The sequence below is a fragment of the Lonchura striata genome, chromosome 2 (genome assembly GCF_050655825.1).
Source record: "Lonchura striata isolate lonStrDom1 chromosome 2, ASM5065582v1, whole genome shotgun sequence".
NCBI lineage: Eukaryota > Metazoa > Chordata > Aves > Passeriformes > Estrildidae > Lonchura > Lonchura striata.
Genome location: NC_140704.1, coordinates 154,214,478 through 154,229,337, shown reverse-complemented (window position 1 = coordinate 154,229,337; position 14,860 = coordinate 154,214,478). Strand labels below are relative to the sequence as shown.

At 42.5% G+C, this 14,860-nt stretch overlaps 1 protein-coding gene across 9 annotated transcripts in view; it reads left to right on the top strand.

Annotated features, from left to right (window-relative positions):
• Positions 1–14,860, top strand: part of TSNARE1 (t-SNARE domain containing 1) — a 460,205-nt gene that overhangs the window by 6,518 nt on the left and 438,827 nt on the right. For 3 of the 9 annotated variants that reach the window (XR_014953137.1, XM_077781840.2, XM_021531992.3), the window contains exon 2: positions 9,021–9,114. The exons of 2 other annotated variants lie outside the window; for them this stretch is intronic. The gene's annotated coding sequence lies outside the window, so the exon portion shown is untranslated. Of the gene's footprint in view, positions 1–9,020; positions 9,120–14,860 lie in introns of all 9 variants that reach the window. 4 more of the 9 variants (XM_085572619.1, XM_085572616.1, XM_085572618.1 and 1 more) reach the window with 2 other exon arrangements.

The following is a 14,860-nucleotide window of genomic DNA, read 5'->3' as shown; positions in this document are numbered from 1 at the left end:
TTTTTCTACATGGGAAAAACCGGGCAGATTTGGAGGTGTTATGACCCAGATTTTTGGATTAACCCATTTCTTGGCTGTGTGAGATGCCAGAGACTCAATTATGGTATGAGGGAATTCCCAAACTTGCTATTAATGGTTGCTTTGTAAAAAATCCCATACACAGCCAGGAATGCTGTTTTTCTTCAGCCTTCTTCCCCCACTTTGAAATTCCCGTATGTTTTGTGATAGGAAAAGGGGGAATGGCTTTAAGCTGAAGGAGCTGAGCAACCTGGTCTAGTGGAAAATGTTCCTGCCCATGGCAGGGGTTTGGAAAGAGATGATTTTTAAGGTCCCTTCCAACCCAGACCATTCTCTGATTCTGTGATTTACTATGATTTCTATGATTTATGAGATGTCACATGTGACATCTCATGGCTGTGACCACAGTCCTCATGCAGTGGTGCTGCCTGCCCAGCTCGGGTGCCCCAGCTTTGGGGTGCCTTAGAGGAACAAAATCCTCTTGGGCTGTTCAGGGAAGGTTTGGATGATGTGGGTCTACAGTTGTGGAATAGTCACTTCAGTTTTAGATTGATTGAATCATAGAAGGGTTTGGGTTGGAAGTGACCTTCAGGATCATCTTATTGCACGCCCCTGCCATGGGCAGGGAGAGCTTCCACCAGACCAGGCTGCTCACAGCTCCATCCATCCTGATCCTGGCTATGGACACTGCAGGGATGGGAAGTGTTCAGGATCAGAGACACCGGTGGTTGCAACTCACTGTAGGTAATTGCGAGTAGGTTTGAGCTGAATTAATAACAAATACATCGCAGTATCCTGTATCCCAGCATGGAGATGTTCACCATGCTCCAAGTTCTCCTGATTTTGGAGATAAAAATGCTGCTGTGCCTCTGGAGATGAGGGAGGTGATGAGGCTGCGGGAGCAGTGCTGGTCACACCTTGTTTCATATAACCCTGTACGTGACAGAAATTCTTGTTGGAAGCTGCAGGTCTTCAGATTTTCCGTTGTGTGAACTGAATCAAGAGCTAAACCTTAATACAGCTTTTCAGTATGTTTTTCCCCACAAAAACAATTGATTTGTGATCTCTTGTGACACTGTTCGCTATCTATACTCTCATGAGAACCTCCTAATTTCTAAATACCTCATTTATACAAATTTGGACATAGTGTTAGATAGCTTGAGATCAGATTTACCTTCCCCAAGTGTATTTTTGTCTTCTGTTGTGTGCCTGGTAATCTCCAGCAGCTCTGTTACCCAAGTGCCTGTTGCTGCTGGGGTGACTCTGATGTCAGTCCCATCAAATATTCTGCAGGTTGTGGATGCTCAGGGAAAAAAGTATGAAAAATTAAGCTTACAAATACACATATGTTATTAAATTAACTACTAATTTCTGTAATATAGTGAATAAGACCATATATATGAAACTCAAATATATATAATATGTGGTTTTGTTTGCTTTTATGTTCTGGTTTTTTGTCCTTTTTTTTTTAAGGAATTGAAAATTTTAGTCTTTTCTCTGTCAAAAGTGCTGTGGGATTTATGTGGGCAGGATGAAGCCATAATGAATAGTCATAGCTGTGATCAGGGAAGTTTGTCTAACATCCTGATCCTCCCATCCTCTTGCAGACCATCCCATGCAGGTTTTGAAGGTATCCAGAGCTGCAGTGATCATGGAAAATTAAGTCATTATACTAAATCTACTTTTACTAATGGTAAATATGATAAAATTCTAAAATAATTAAAATAGTGGTGCTTAAATTGTGTTGAGGTTACTGCGTGTTAGAGGTTCAATTTCTCAGTGTCAAGGACCTTCAGCTTCCATTAACACAAAGTGCTCAAAGTTGGTAGTAAGTGGCAAAATGTGGGTGTGGAAGCCCGAGAAATGCCGCCCAAAGCTTTTTGACACTTCTCTTTTAGTGAACGACTGTCTGCTTTCCAAAGCCCTCCTAAGGGCTCTCCGCGGCATGGAGAGGTTTCATAGCTATGGGTTGGTTTTCTGAAAGTGTAATGGATTCTGTCCTAGCCAGGTGCCCAAACCAGCCCTTAGAGAGAAGTCTTAGCAAGTGGTGAAAAAAAGATTGCAATATTTGTGTAAAACAGGACACCTTTGAATTTGAAAAAGAAAACTGAGGCTCTCACTGCAGATACTTCCCATGTTGATCATCAGGTGGGTTCCATACGATCTTAGAATAGTTTGGGTTGCAAGGGACCTTCTTCCAACCCTCTGCCTTGGGCAGGGACACATCCCACTATCCCAGGTTTCTCCAAACCTCATCCAACCTGTCCTTGAACACTTCCAGGGATGAGGCATCAACAGCTTCTCTGTTTGTGTATCCTTTGTCCCAAACATAGGGCAATCATGAGACTGGAATTCTGGTGGGTTCAGGTTTTTTTTCCTCTTACAGTGATACTGGCAAATTAATTGTCAAAATCCTCTTCCCTGTGCATGGAAACCAAGGTCTGCTATTTTATTTTATTTTTTTTTTAAATTTCTATTTCTTTCCACATTGTTCAGGTGTACCTTTGTTTCCTTTCATATATAGAAATATCCCAGAGTCTCTGGGGTCATCAGATTTGCTCTTCTCTGGCCAAATCTTTTCCTACTGCACTGGGCTAGCTTTCCATTTAAAAATAATTATAATTTAAGTATAATCTCAAAAATGGAGTTGTGCATCTTAGTCGTGTTTGAAAGGCATTTGAGCACAGAATATAAAGAGTGTGCAGAAAATAGTCTGGAGATCCTGCTATCTCCCCAGGGGCACTCACTGCCTCTCTGCCTGTAGTTCCTGAATTTGACCATCTCTTTTCCTTTCTTTCCTGGTGAGACCAAAAAGAGTTTTTGAATTTTCCTCGGTGTCTGCTCTGTGGGCTTGAGATGCTGCTGGTTCCTTCTGCCCCATCGGGGTGTGAGATCCTCCTGCTGGGACAGTTTGGCATTGCATTTGCTGCTTTTCTCCACCAGAAGAAAATAAATTACTTCTTAAGTTTTGTGGTTCTTCCTGGGTTCAGGTAATAATCCTTGGAAGCAAGTGGTGGCCTGCAGAGCAGGGGGATGAGTGCTCTCCAGTGGTCATTTACATGCAGGTCATAGAATGGCTGGGGTTGGAAGGGACCTTCAAGATCATCTTGTTCCAGTTTCCCTTCTGTGAGCAGGGACACCTTCCACTAGACCAAGCTTCATCCAATCTGGCCTGGAACAATTCCAGGCAGACGAGTCCCTTGGCCGCTTTCTTCTACAACAACTTGGTCGAGGGAGACTTATGGACTTGATGTCCTCCTTGCTCCTCTCCCACACCCCAGAGAAGCAGTTGGTTGTCATGAGTGGATGTCATCTTGATGGACATAATCTCAAAGCCCACCAGCATCATGATAAATCCCTTGTTATTGGCTGGGGCAATGTCTTCTGGTGGTTCTCCACCCTCTGTTTGCATTAACTCACCATCCTGAGCAGACTGAGCCTGGTTATTTTGCCTGGCTGGCTTCAAACCTCTTTGCAAAGTTGTTGAGCAGACCAGCGTGACCTTGCACTCGCTGATTTGGTAGCCGGGCTCCGATACCAATTCCCTGCGTGTCATCTCATAAATAGCTCCAGTTTTCAGTTTCATTTCCCAGACCTGTTTACACCTTGCCAGAAATAATTACAACCTCTGAGCCTGGGGTTTGCTGGGTGAGGGGGAGGAGGGCAAGGAGAAAAACCTGCAATCCATGTTTTTTCATGCACTGTCGTCAACATGGCACTGCCAGCGGGATTGGGATCTCCCTTCTGGGGCATGAATCAGGCTGTGCTCACGTCCGCCCGGCATCACTCCCATTCTGGGCTTGAGAATTCTTTCCCTTCCTCTGTTCAGCATCATCTTAAATTCATATCCCAGGTGGTGCCTCCCTCACCTGCTTTATTACCTCTTAATGTGTTTCCCCGAGAATGTCTCGCATGCGGATAAACCTCTCCTGCTTCCCTTGTGAAACCAGCTCTTCCTCCTCCAGCACCCGTGCATTTTTCCTCCATCCATGCAGAGCTACTTTTCCCCTTCTTGCCATGTGTTTTTGAGCACCTTGGAGCCTGAGCATTCTCCTGGAGAGGCGGGTGGATGCCATCACTGCTGGTTTTGCATCCGAGCCGGCGCTTGCTGTGGTCGTGTGTGGAGCCGGTGGGGAAGGCAGGAATATTTTTAGCCCGCATTTCTGTGAGCTGCTCAGGGGGCCGCCCACAGCAGAGTATTAAAATAATAGTGGGGACATTGGGTAAGCTCTGCAGCAAAATGTTGATATGCAAATTGCCATCTTAAGAGCAAACCTCAAGGCGATTTTTGGCAACACATGCAAGGCTCCAGAGCGGTGTGTTTTGAATAAAGATTACAGCAAAGGGATTTTGCCTGGAGGCCATGCTCTTCTCATTTATTCTGAAGCTTAGCAGAGCTGGTAATTCAGTGTTGGAAGCCAACAGGGTGAAACGTATGCACCTTTAAAAGGGTATTAGATTAGCATTGGTGAAACAAAATGTCACGTCACCTCTGTAACTGAAATTTCCAGGCTTGCAAAAGCAATAAATTCAGTTGTATTTAATTTGCGAGTAGTTCCTGGGCGCTGTCCAAGGAAGAGGTAGCTCTGATGGCAGCAGAGTTGGTTTGGGAGGTTTCGAGGCATTACTTGGTAAAAAAATGAACTTGTGCCAGCTGATTTCACACAAGACTTTTCTCTTCAACTTGGTGGTGTGTGGTTTGGCTGTTGGAAACCTTGCAGTAAGAAATCACATTACATATGAACTCTTTATTTTTGTTGGGGTTTTTTTTCTTTATTTTCTTGGCTGTTGAGTTCATGTTGGCACTATTAGGAAGGAAACAGCAGTTAATTTGTAGAATATTAGAATGGTTTGGGTTGGAAGGAATCTGAAAGATCATCTCGTTCTGACCCTCTGCTGTGGGTAGGGACACCTTCCAGTAGACCAGGTTGCTCCAAGCCATGTCTAGCCTGGCTTTGGAAACTTCCAGGGATGGAACAGCCACATTGCCATTTATAATGTCATGTCAAGCTTCCCATCCACCAATATCCCCAATTCCTTCCTCTCCTCAGGGCTTTTCTTGATGAAGGATTTGAATTCTTTAATTTATTCCAGTTCTTGAGGAGTTCTTGTAGGTGTTTTCATTGTTCTTCGTTTCCTTCACCCATCAATGTCTGGGCATTGATAGGTGAAGGAAAAGTTCATATCACAACAAATATGTTGCTCTAGAATTGAAAAGTGGCAGTAAATTAAACAACATGTGAGTTGTGGAGTTGTTTTTGAATTTTTTAATTCTTGAAGATCCATCCATTTTAGAGGCTGGAGAGGGATGATTTTGAGTGGGAATAAAAGTAGTTGGTAGCTAATTTTTCTCACTTTAAACGAAGCATGGAGGAACCAGGTGGCTGAGACTCTTTGAGAACACATTCTGACTTTGATACAAGTTTGTGTTGATCAGATCTTAGTTCACTTGTATCCTTTTCCTTTAATTACATGTTCCAACACCATGAGACTTTTAAATATCAGATTTTGAGAATGTTCTCTGCCAAAACTACACTCTTTAAGTGCAGATCCTGTTGGCAGGCATCTCAGGAGCTGTTGACTTCTCTCTTTTGTAACCTCATCCTCTCTTGTCGAGTTTTTTTCTCCTTAAAATTCTAAAATCATTTGATAAAATAGCAAAGCTCATAGGTGTGTAGCCCTGTGAAGATCACTGTGACCTGCTTGCATCCCAACACAGCCAAGTAAGAACAAGAAAAACATCTTTTGAGTTTGGTTCAGGCACATCTTGGGTCTTCTTTGTGTCTGTCCTTTGGTGCATCCTTCTCCTCCCTGGCCTTAAACACAAGATGCTGGTTTAGTCTTCTCATGCTGCCTTGTGCCTTGATGAGATATTGATTCTTCCCTCCAGGGTCATGAAACTCTGCTCCTGAGTTTGAAATGCTCCGAGTCTCCACCTCTCCATTATTCTTCCTTCTTGATTATTTCATTTGTAGGAATGTTCTTAATTTTCCCCGGAGCTTGTTTTTTGGTGGTGTATCAGGGAACATCACAGCTGACTGTCATGCCAGTGTTTTTGTCTTTCCAGATTGTGTTTCCTGAAATTTCCCATCAAATCTGTGTTCAACTCCTTCTGCGTTCAGTCTCCTATTTTAAGGTCTTTATTGCAGGAATTATCTCCGTATTCTGTATTTATACAACATTTCATGTGATGCAGATGTGATTCCAAAGTGGTGCCTTTGAAAATGCCTTTAAAATTGTTGTCTTAGTAATTAGCAATCTTGAGAATGCTGTAATTCTATAGAAAAAAATTATTTATATAGGTCAGAGACAAAATTTAAGACATATTAAGACATTATAGATGTTAATACTTAAAAATCAAATACAAATAATTAAAATACGCATGTATTTTTTCTGGCCCTACCTTAGTTCCTTTGGTAGTTATGACATCAGCTGCTTTCTGTGGGGCAGCTGAAATGCTGAAATCTGATCTCAGCAGATAAGAAATATTTTTGTAAAGCTGTGCATTTAAACTAATTCTGTCTGCCGTAGAATGTGCTGAGGATTTGTGATCCTCAGCAAGCATTTGACAGATCTTAACTAGTTCTGCTCTGTCTTGTCAATCAAAATTAAACGCCCACCTCACTCCTTCCTACTTTCTCTCTCTTCCAGCCTTTTTATTTAGGTTGGTCATTGAAATTGCTCATAACCATGGGAACAAGGAAAACCCGCCCCTTACTTTCCAGAGCCTTAGTGTGATATTCCTGTACTGACATTGTGTGAGTTACATACACGATGGCTTAAAAAAAAAACCCCAAAAACCTGCAGGTGGGCAGAGTTGTCATTAATTCCTCCCTGTAATGGAGTTGGATGCCAACCAAAGATCACGTCCCTCTTGCATTCCTGTGTGGAGAATGCAAGAGGGACACAGAGGAGAGGCCCTGCTGAGGAGAAACCACCAGAAAAAGATTGAATTGGAGAAGAAAATGTCAATTCGGGGGATGGAACTGGTGAGAGGATGAGATAAGGAGAAGACGGATGGGCAAGGAGTCTCATGTGCAATGTGGTGTGGTTTTGATTATTCCAGTATTGGTTTTCATCCTCCTAGGTCTGCCTTGGGAGGCAGAGTGATCTGGGAGTTGGGGATAATGATATGTCTGGGAAATTGGACTACCAGGTTTCTATACTTAAGGACCTGAATCCTCACTTGGCAGGATTGGGTGTGCCATGGCTTAGGAAGTTCTGAAAAATTGAAATGGTCACTGTTTTTTTTGCTTGTACAGGCAGTTTAAAAATGCTTGTCCTTGTCCCAATGCTACGTGAGGGTGATAAAAACTTCTACCTTAGCATCCATGAACATCCTGAGATTTCAGTGCTGGACTCTGTGTGCTGCAGAAATAATTCTGTTTTAATTTGTTGAGACAAATTTTGTCATTTTTTTCTCCCCACCTTCAATTGCAATAAATCACATGTAGGAAGGTCTCCAAGATGGAGATGTGGATTGTTCCCAAATTGCTTGGATGTAAAAGTTTCACCACTCTTTTTATCTGAAGGCCTGTCTCTTGGGAAGAGGAATTTTGACCTTTGGCCAGAGAAATAACAAGGAAAAAGTGTTGTGTGATGTGGCATGACAAGGTGCTTTTGAGCAACATCTTAAAATTTAAAGGTCTTGCTTATTTATCCCGTCTTTGAAAGCTGGTTCTGGGTACTGTACTTTAACTTAAAGGCTCTTAATCATTATTTTTCCCTGTGTTTTGGAGGTGTTGTCTTTTGAGCATGTTGAAGTCGATTGTGTAATCAAAGAGGAGGAAAGGGTAATTGGATGGTTTTTCTAAGGGTAGAAAAACTCAAGGCAGGAGCTCCTTTGGCATCCTTTGCTTCTTTCTTTGGCCCCAGTGTCATCCCATGTGATTTTACTTTCTCCACTATCCCATCATAAGGAGGGAGTAGAAGGCTTTCATGGTTAGTCTGGAAAGCTGTCTCCTGTGGTGATGCTTCTCCTGCTTAAAACAAGCCCAAAATATCAGCATTTTCATTAAAACACTTTCTTTGAGGAATAATTGCTGTATAAAGTCTAATATTTTTATTTCTGTACTTTGCCCAGTGTATAAGGGCCTCTACCTGAGTTGCCTAAGCCATTCTTTTTCTTCTTTTCTCAATTATTTTTTATTAAAGCATAATAAACTGCATTAAAAATGTCTTAAATTTCTTCTGGAACATTAGTTTCCAAATTTGGGCAAACAAAACCCACAAAGAGCTGTGAAAGTGTATGTGGGAAATGAGTTTATGATGTCATTCCAGTCTCCAGAGTTATCTGAGTTTCTGGATCCTTATGAGTGCTGTTCCTGATGAGAGGAAATGTCCTCATGTTGCACCAGTGGGGGTTTGGATTGGATATAAGAAAAATTTAGTCACTGAAAGGGTGATAAAGCATTGGACAGAGTGCTGAGGGAAGTGGTGGAATCATCATCACTGAAAATGTTCAAAAGTCCAGTGCTAGGTCCACGTGGTTATCTCAATAGTGTGGCTCTCTCTCAGCAATCCCTATATTTGCACGGGCTTTCTTTTTGTAGGAAATGTAGTAAAAATGTAGTAAAAGCATAATAAAACCAATTTAACTGGCTGATAGTGACAATAAAGTATGGCATGGCTAAACAGGGGGAAAAGACAAAAATGCAAAATCACAAATGGCAGAAAATGAAAATCAGTTGCTGTGTTCCGCTAGGCATCTCTTAATGTTTGCACCCTGAAATGAAAGGGAAGAAATGTTCTTTTGTTTCCTTTTTTTTGGTGTGTGTTCCATTGTAAACAGATATTGTGTAGGCCAAAAGCAAAGCTTGCCTAATATATGGATATGTTTAACAAATTCACAGGGTGTGAAAACTCCTAGTTGAGTCTAAAGATACAGCTAAAACCTCAGTCTTGGGAATCCCTGAGCTTCAGACTGAGGGAAACAGCAGATAAAAGCCTGTTTGTGCTTTTCACATCTGATTTTCCTTTTATTTTCCCTTTTACCTAAACAGGAACACTACTGCTGAGCTGGGCCTTGGGTCCATTGGGTTATTGCTGCCAAATTCCCAACAAGTTGCTTCACAGCACAGCAGAATAAAATTGTGGGTGAGGTAATTTTTTACTATTTTCTTTCCTTGATAATCCTTCTCATTTAATTTTCTTTGATTTTGGTTGGTTTTCTCCATATCCTTTGAGCTCATTGGAGGTGATGCTGCCTGTTGTAGAGGAGGGTCTGGAGCTGGGGTGTAGGAATGCTGTGGGGTTTGCTCTTGCAGATGTTCACCTCTGGATCACATTTTCTGCTCTTGCAGTGGTTTCTTTGTTTTAACTGGTTACCATTGGGTGATCTCCATCCAAATTCTCCCCCAACATCTGATCTTGGTTGTTCGTTAAGCTCTGGGATGTCCCCTCCTCATGGCGTGTTGACTTTGAGTTGGGCTTTCTGGCCAAAGCCAGAATTGTTGGGTGTTCTCTGCTAGGAACAGATGGTCAGTGAAAGTTCCATTTTTCAAGATGTAACAGACTGTGTCTGTAAAACCTATGGAGTTCTTTAACAGCAATAACAGTTTTCTTAAACTGCATCTGTTTTTTCCCACCTGGAATATCGTTAACGGTAATTTGTATCATGGCTGGAATAGTTGTTTCATGGGCTCCAGCTTAATAGGAGGAAATAAGTCTTTTCCTGGGTATTTTTGGTTTAGTGTCTGTTTTTCCTTGTTAAAATGTTACCGTAGAATTAGTAAAATGGATGGATTATATATATTTATCTGAATTAACTGATTATCTTGCACAAAGAAACCAAAGATATTGAAGAAATTTGAAACACATCCTAAAAAAAAGTTTTTTAAAATTTTTATAATACTTTGATTTCTCTACTTCCGTTTTCCGTAACACTTGGAGCATTGGCTTGTTCCAGCCCCAATTCATACACAGAGCTGAAGCGATTTGTAACATTCAGTAAATAATATGCATAAATTGTGCCTATTAATGTTCTGAGTAATTACCAACAACAGAGTAAATATGAGGTTAATGAGTTAACGGGGCAGAGGAACGAAAGCTCTGAGTGTCCTCCCGGTGGCCCCGGAGCCCAGGGTGGCCCTGGTTCTGTTGACAAGCCCAGCATGGCTGGAGCTGCAGCAGTGATTTTGCTGCTGCTCCCCTAATGAGTTCCTACTGCTGGCATTCTGCTTTAAATGCTGGATAATATTATTAAAATCCCACTCCTTGTTTTTAATAGTTGTGTTTAATAGTTTTGTTGTTTCCCCTATTTGCTCTGGTTCTGGGGCTCAGTGATAAGGTGCCTGGTTAGCCCTTGTTCTCTGACTCCTCCTCTGGTACTCTCCTGGATGTCTCCTCAAGGCCACCAGAGGAATTAGCCAGTCTTTTCATGTGAATATTGTGCTTGGGAATATTTTGAGATTAACCCTTGTTTTCTTATTGTAAGATCCATCCTGGCTTGATTTCATTTGTCCTTTGCCTTTTTCTCTCTAAGAGCTCTTTATTGCAAGCTCTCCAGTAGGTCTTGCAGGGACAGAAAGTCCAATTTCCAACCAAAACATGATTATTTTTCTACTCCAATATCTCTCAAGCCCTCTCTGTTTTCCAGGTTAGTGGGTTTTCTGCTCTCTGTCCATCATCTTCCAGCATCCTCTGGCAGTCTTCAATGTTTTATCAATGTCACTACCTCAGAATTGTTTATTTGAGTTTTCTCCACCCAAAACTGCATTTGCGTGGTTCCCTCAAAGCTCTGGGCACCGACTCCCCTTGCTGGTCACGTCACAAACTGCAACCTATTTTTTTTTCTGTTTTAAATGAAAATGCCTTCCCAGAGACCTATTTCGTTTACTCAAGATAAATGTTGTACTTATGACTCTGGTTTTTCTTGTTCCAGCAGTTCTGATTAAACCATGAACTTTCTATGTAAGCAATTCAGGTAGGATATGGGCACTGCACATTGCCTAGATGAATTATTCACCTCTTAGCTTTTGTTTTCATTTCTTGGATATTTGATTTTCTTTTTCATGTGGGCTTATTTTTTAGATTTATTTTATTATTGCAAGTTATTCTCGTCCTGTTTCAATTGTGTAGAGCAGTGATTTCTCTCTCCTCTCAGTTCTTTTGTGTTTTGTCATGAGGTTGACTGGTTAAGGGATCAGGAACACACGTAGTGTTCTTCTCTACCCTTCCAGTTGGAGGGAATGATGAGGGGGAAGCAGGAAGATCCAGTAGATCAATACCTGGCCCTGAGCCTGGTGTCACCAGCAGATTTTTGGGTTTTCTTCTCATGGGACACTGTGTGAGTGAGGCCCTTTGTTCTGCTGTCTCAGTGGAGGTAGGGGATGGAGAACCCTGCAGCAGCAAAGGCACCAGGGTTATTGATGTGTTTGAAACATGGGAATGGCCATTTAGGAATTAGGGTTCCTTCCCCAAAAAGAGGTGGTGGGGACAATAGCCCAGCTGCACCAGTACCCACAGTGTGAACAACAAACAGGAGGAGCTGGAAGCCCCTGTGCAGCTGGAAAAATAGGGCACAGTTGCCATGAGCGAAACATGGTGGGATGAGTGCCACAGCTGGAGGACAGGGAGCAGAACGAAGCCCCCAGAATCCAAGGGGAAATGGTCAGTGACCTGCTGTACCACTTAGGCCACTACAAGTCTCTGGGGACAGATAGGGTCACAGAATCATAGAATAGCGTGGATTGTAAGGAATCTTAAAGATCATCCCATTCCAGCCCCCCTGTCATGAGCAGGGACATCTCCCAGTGTCCCAGGTTGCTCCAAACCCCATCCTGGCCTTGAAAACTATAGGGATGGGGCATCCAGCTTCTCTGGGCAACCTGTCCAAATGTTTCTCCACCCTCAGTATAAAATATTTCTTCCTTAGGACCTATGATGATGGGGTTTTGATGGGAACAGTGCCTCCCTTGCCCTGCACAGCTGTGATGAAGGGCATTCTGAGGGAGAGGAAAATAGGTCTTGAGCTTTTTTGGTGGGGTGATCTCTCTCCCTTTTCCCCCGCTCCCCGTTGGTAACTGGGGGAGCAGTTGATATGAAGGTTGTCTCCCCATGCTGAGGCTGTGGCCATGAGTCCCATTGCTGGTCAGCCTGTGGGGAAATCATGCTGGTGCTTCCAGATGTTGCAATGCAGCTGGACAGAGACGTTGCTGAGCTCCAGGATGGCGAGACCTCCATAAGGCGAGGAACGTGTTAAATCATAACGTCTTAAACGCTCATTGTTTCATTGGGATATTTTTGCAAACAGAAAAGTGATGCAAACTGCAAATGTGTGTGTGAGTACAAGGGAGGGACTCGCACATATTTCTGTGTGAGGGCAGGGGAAACGACTCAGCTTGCTGCAGCTTGTTGCTAATATTTTGTGTTTGAGTGCTTAAAATTTCACAAGAGATATTAAGACTTGAGAAATGTGTTTTGTTGCCTTGTAAGTGTATGATTAAACCTTCATAATTTTCTTCTTTTTCACTGTGGGAATCTTTAAGTCGTTACGCTTGTTTTCTTCAGGCATCATACTGAAAGCAAAGAGTGGCGTTGTTATTTATTTATTTTTTGGAACGTGCGCCTCTCTGCCTGTTTTATGCAAAAGCACTTTAATTGATCTTGCAGACGGTCGAGAAGAGGACAAAGAAGAAAATATTTAATGCAGCATATCATTCTTTTTGGTTTTGCCTCAAAATGAAAAGCCACTTTGCCAGGATTTATGTATCTAAACACGTTTTATGTAGACGGAACAGCTACATTTTATCTGCCTACTGCAGGAGGCTGATGCAAAGAAATGCCTTGATCAAGGGTATGAACTGGTTCTGGGTAACTCCCAAACTGTTCTAGTGGTGAACACATTGCCAGTTTCTTGCCACCTTGATTACAATTGTTGTATCTTACTATATTTTTGATTTTTGGGGCTATTTTAATTTAATCTTCTTGAACGTTAAAAATGAAGATGATGCAGGTCCTTTCCCTTCTGGGCTGTACTGAAGCACAGTAACATCCCATTCAGCCAGGAGTCTCTCCTGTGCATTTTGCAGCTCCAGGATGCTTTGGATGAGGTGAGAGGACTGTGGCTTCTCTTTAATTCTCCTGCTGCATCCAGAGCTTAGTCAAGCCTGGCAGTTGAACACAGATTGCCTGAACTGCAAAGCATCGCTTCAGTGTCAACACTTCCCTTCTGCCTATTTAAGGTGAAACAACTGCAGGGATTTGATGCTGTTGTTTGCTTCCCTTCAAGGTTTGAAGTCTGAACATCTTCAATGCTGGTGGAGTCAGGAATATTTATGGGCTGGAGTCACCTTGCTTTGGCTCTGTCGTAGTCAAAGGTCAAATTAAATAGTGTGTGTCAGGTCCTGTTCCGTGTTTGTGATTTGTTGTGGCTGAGATGTGGAATGCACACATGAGTTAACGCACACTGCTGTGGTTTGCTCCTTCAATACTAAAGATTTCTGGGCATATCTGGATGTGGCCTGCAAGAGTCAGCTGAGAGACTGCCTGAAAGCTTTGGGAAGCCCTCTGTAGCCTGGGAAGACTGAAAATGTGGACCATGGGGTTGTTGTCACCTTCACGTGCTGGAAATTTTGTCAATTTAATTGAGTTAAAATACTTGGAAGAGATTGATCTTTTTAGAAATTGTGTCAATGTCCTCAATGTCTTGAGTAAGTGAAAATCCCTTATTGAAATAGCTTTTTGATAGTTTGGAGGTTTTCAGCTGCATTCATTTGAAATATGCCTTGTGCCATGACTTAAGAGTGCATTTTCAATATATTTTTGGATTTCTTTTATTTAATATTGAGCTTGAGGAAGAACAGCCCCTGTCAGCCACCCTCCCCGCAAAAAGAAGGATGAGTAAAAGCAGGAAATAAGCAAGAGGAGTTTGTCATTAAACCTAAATCCACTTACAAACATCTAGTAAAAAGGCATCTTTAGAGGCTCATTCTGTACTTTTATTGCAAGGATGGTGTTATACTGCTGTATATATCAGAGAACTGGGTAACAGCACGTCCTCTGTCCTCAACAACTGCTTAGAGCTGTAGGTTTTTGTGTTCAAGCTGATGAATATTTCAGCTTGATGTCTCCAAGGGTAAAATGAAGAAGTAGCTGCTCTGAGGGATTAATACAGAGTGAATTAGATGTTTGTAAAAGGCATTAAAAGTTGCAGTTGCTGTATTGAATCCTGGCATTGGAAATGTGAGGCGAGATGCTGTGGTGCATCCCCTGTTGCAGAGGGACATCCATCTGGATTGCAGGATGAAGACAGCTGGTTGTTTGTTTAGTGGGTGCTTAGATGACATGAAAAAAGGAGAAAAAAAAACTTACTCCCCACTCCCTCTCCTCTTTCCCAGCATCAATCATAAAAATAGTTGTAAGAAACCTCAGGGATGTTGCTTCTCTTTTCCCTCACAGTTTCAGTAAGCGCCACAGGCCGAGTGCTTATGGGTACCACAAGGATGTTGTTTCTTGACCCCAGCAGCTACATCCTGACTTTTTCTCCCTGTCTACCAGCTACAAGGCAGGAATAACACAGTCCAGTGGGAAAGGAGATACTCAAAGGTTAGCTCACAATGGAGAGTGGTGGTGTCCTCTGAATGTCGTGCTCCTACAGCATCACCAGGATGGGAGCCAGGCACCATCTCTGACATAGGTAGACACTGTGGATTGAGACCTGTTTTCCCACTGCCAGGGTTATTCTGTAGCCCCAGCAATGCTTGGAGCAGCCCAGCCCTTGTTCTGCTGGTTGGGCTCAGGGCTGTTTATTTTGCCACCTTCTCAGAAATCTCTCTCAGCTCAGCTCGCTTTTTTTAGAAATGTGCTTTCATCATTTGTGATCCGAAAGGCTCGCCTGCAA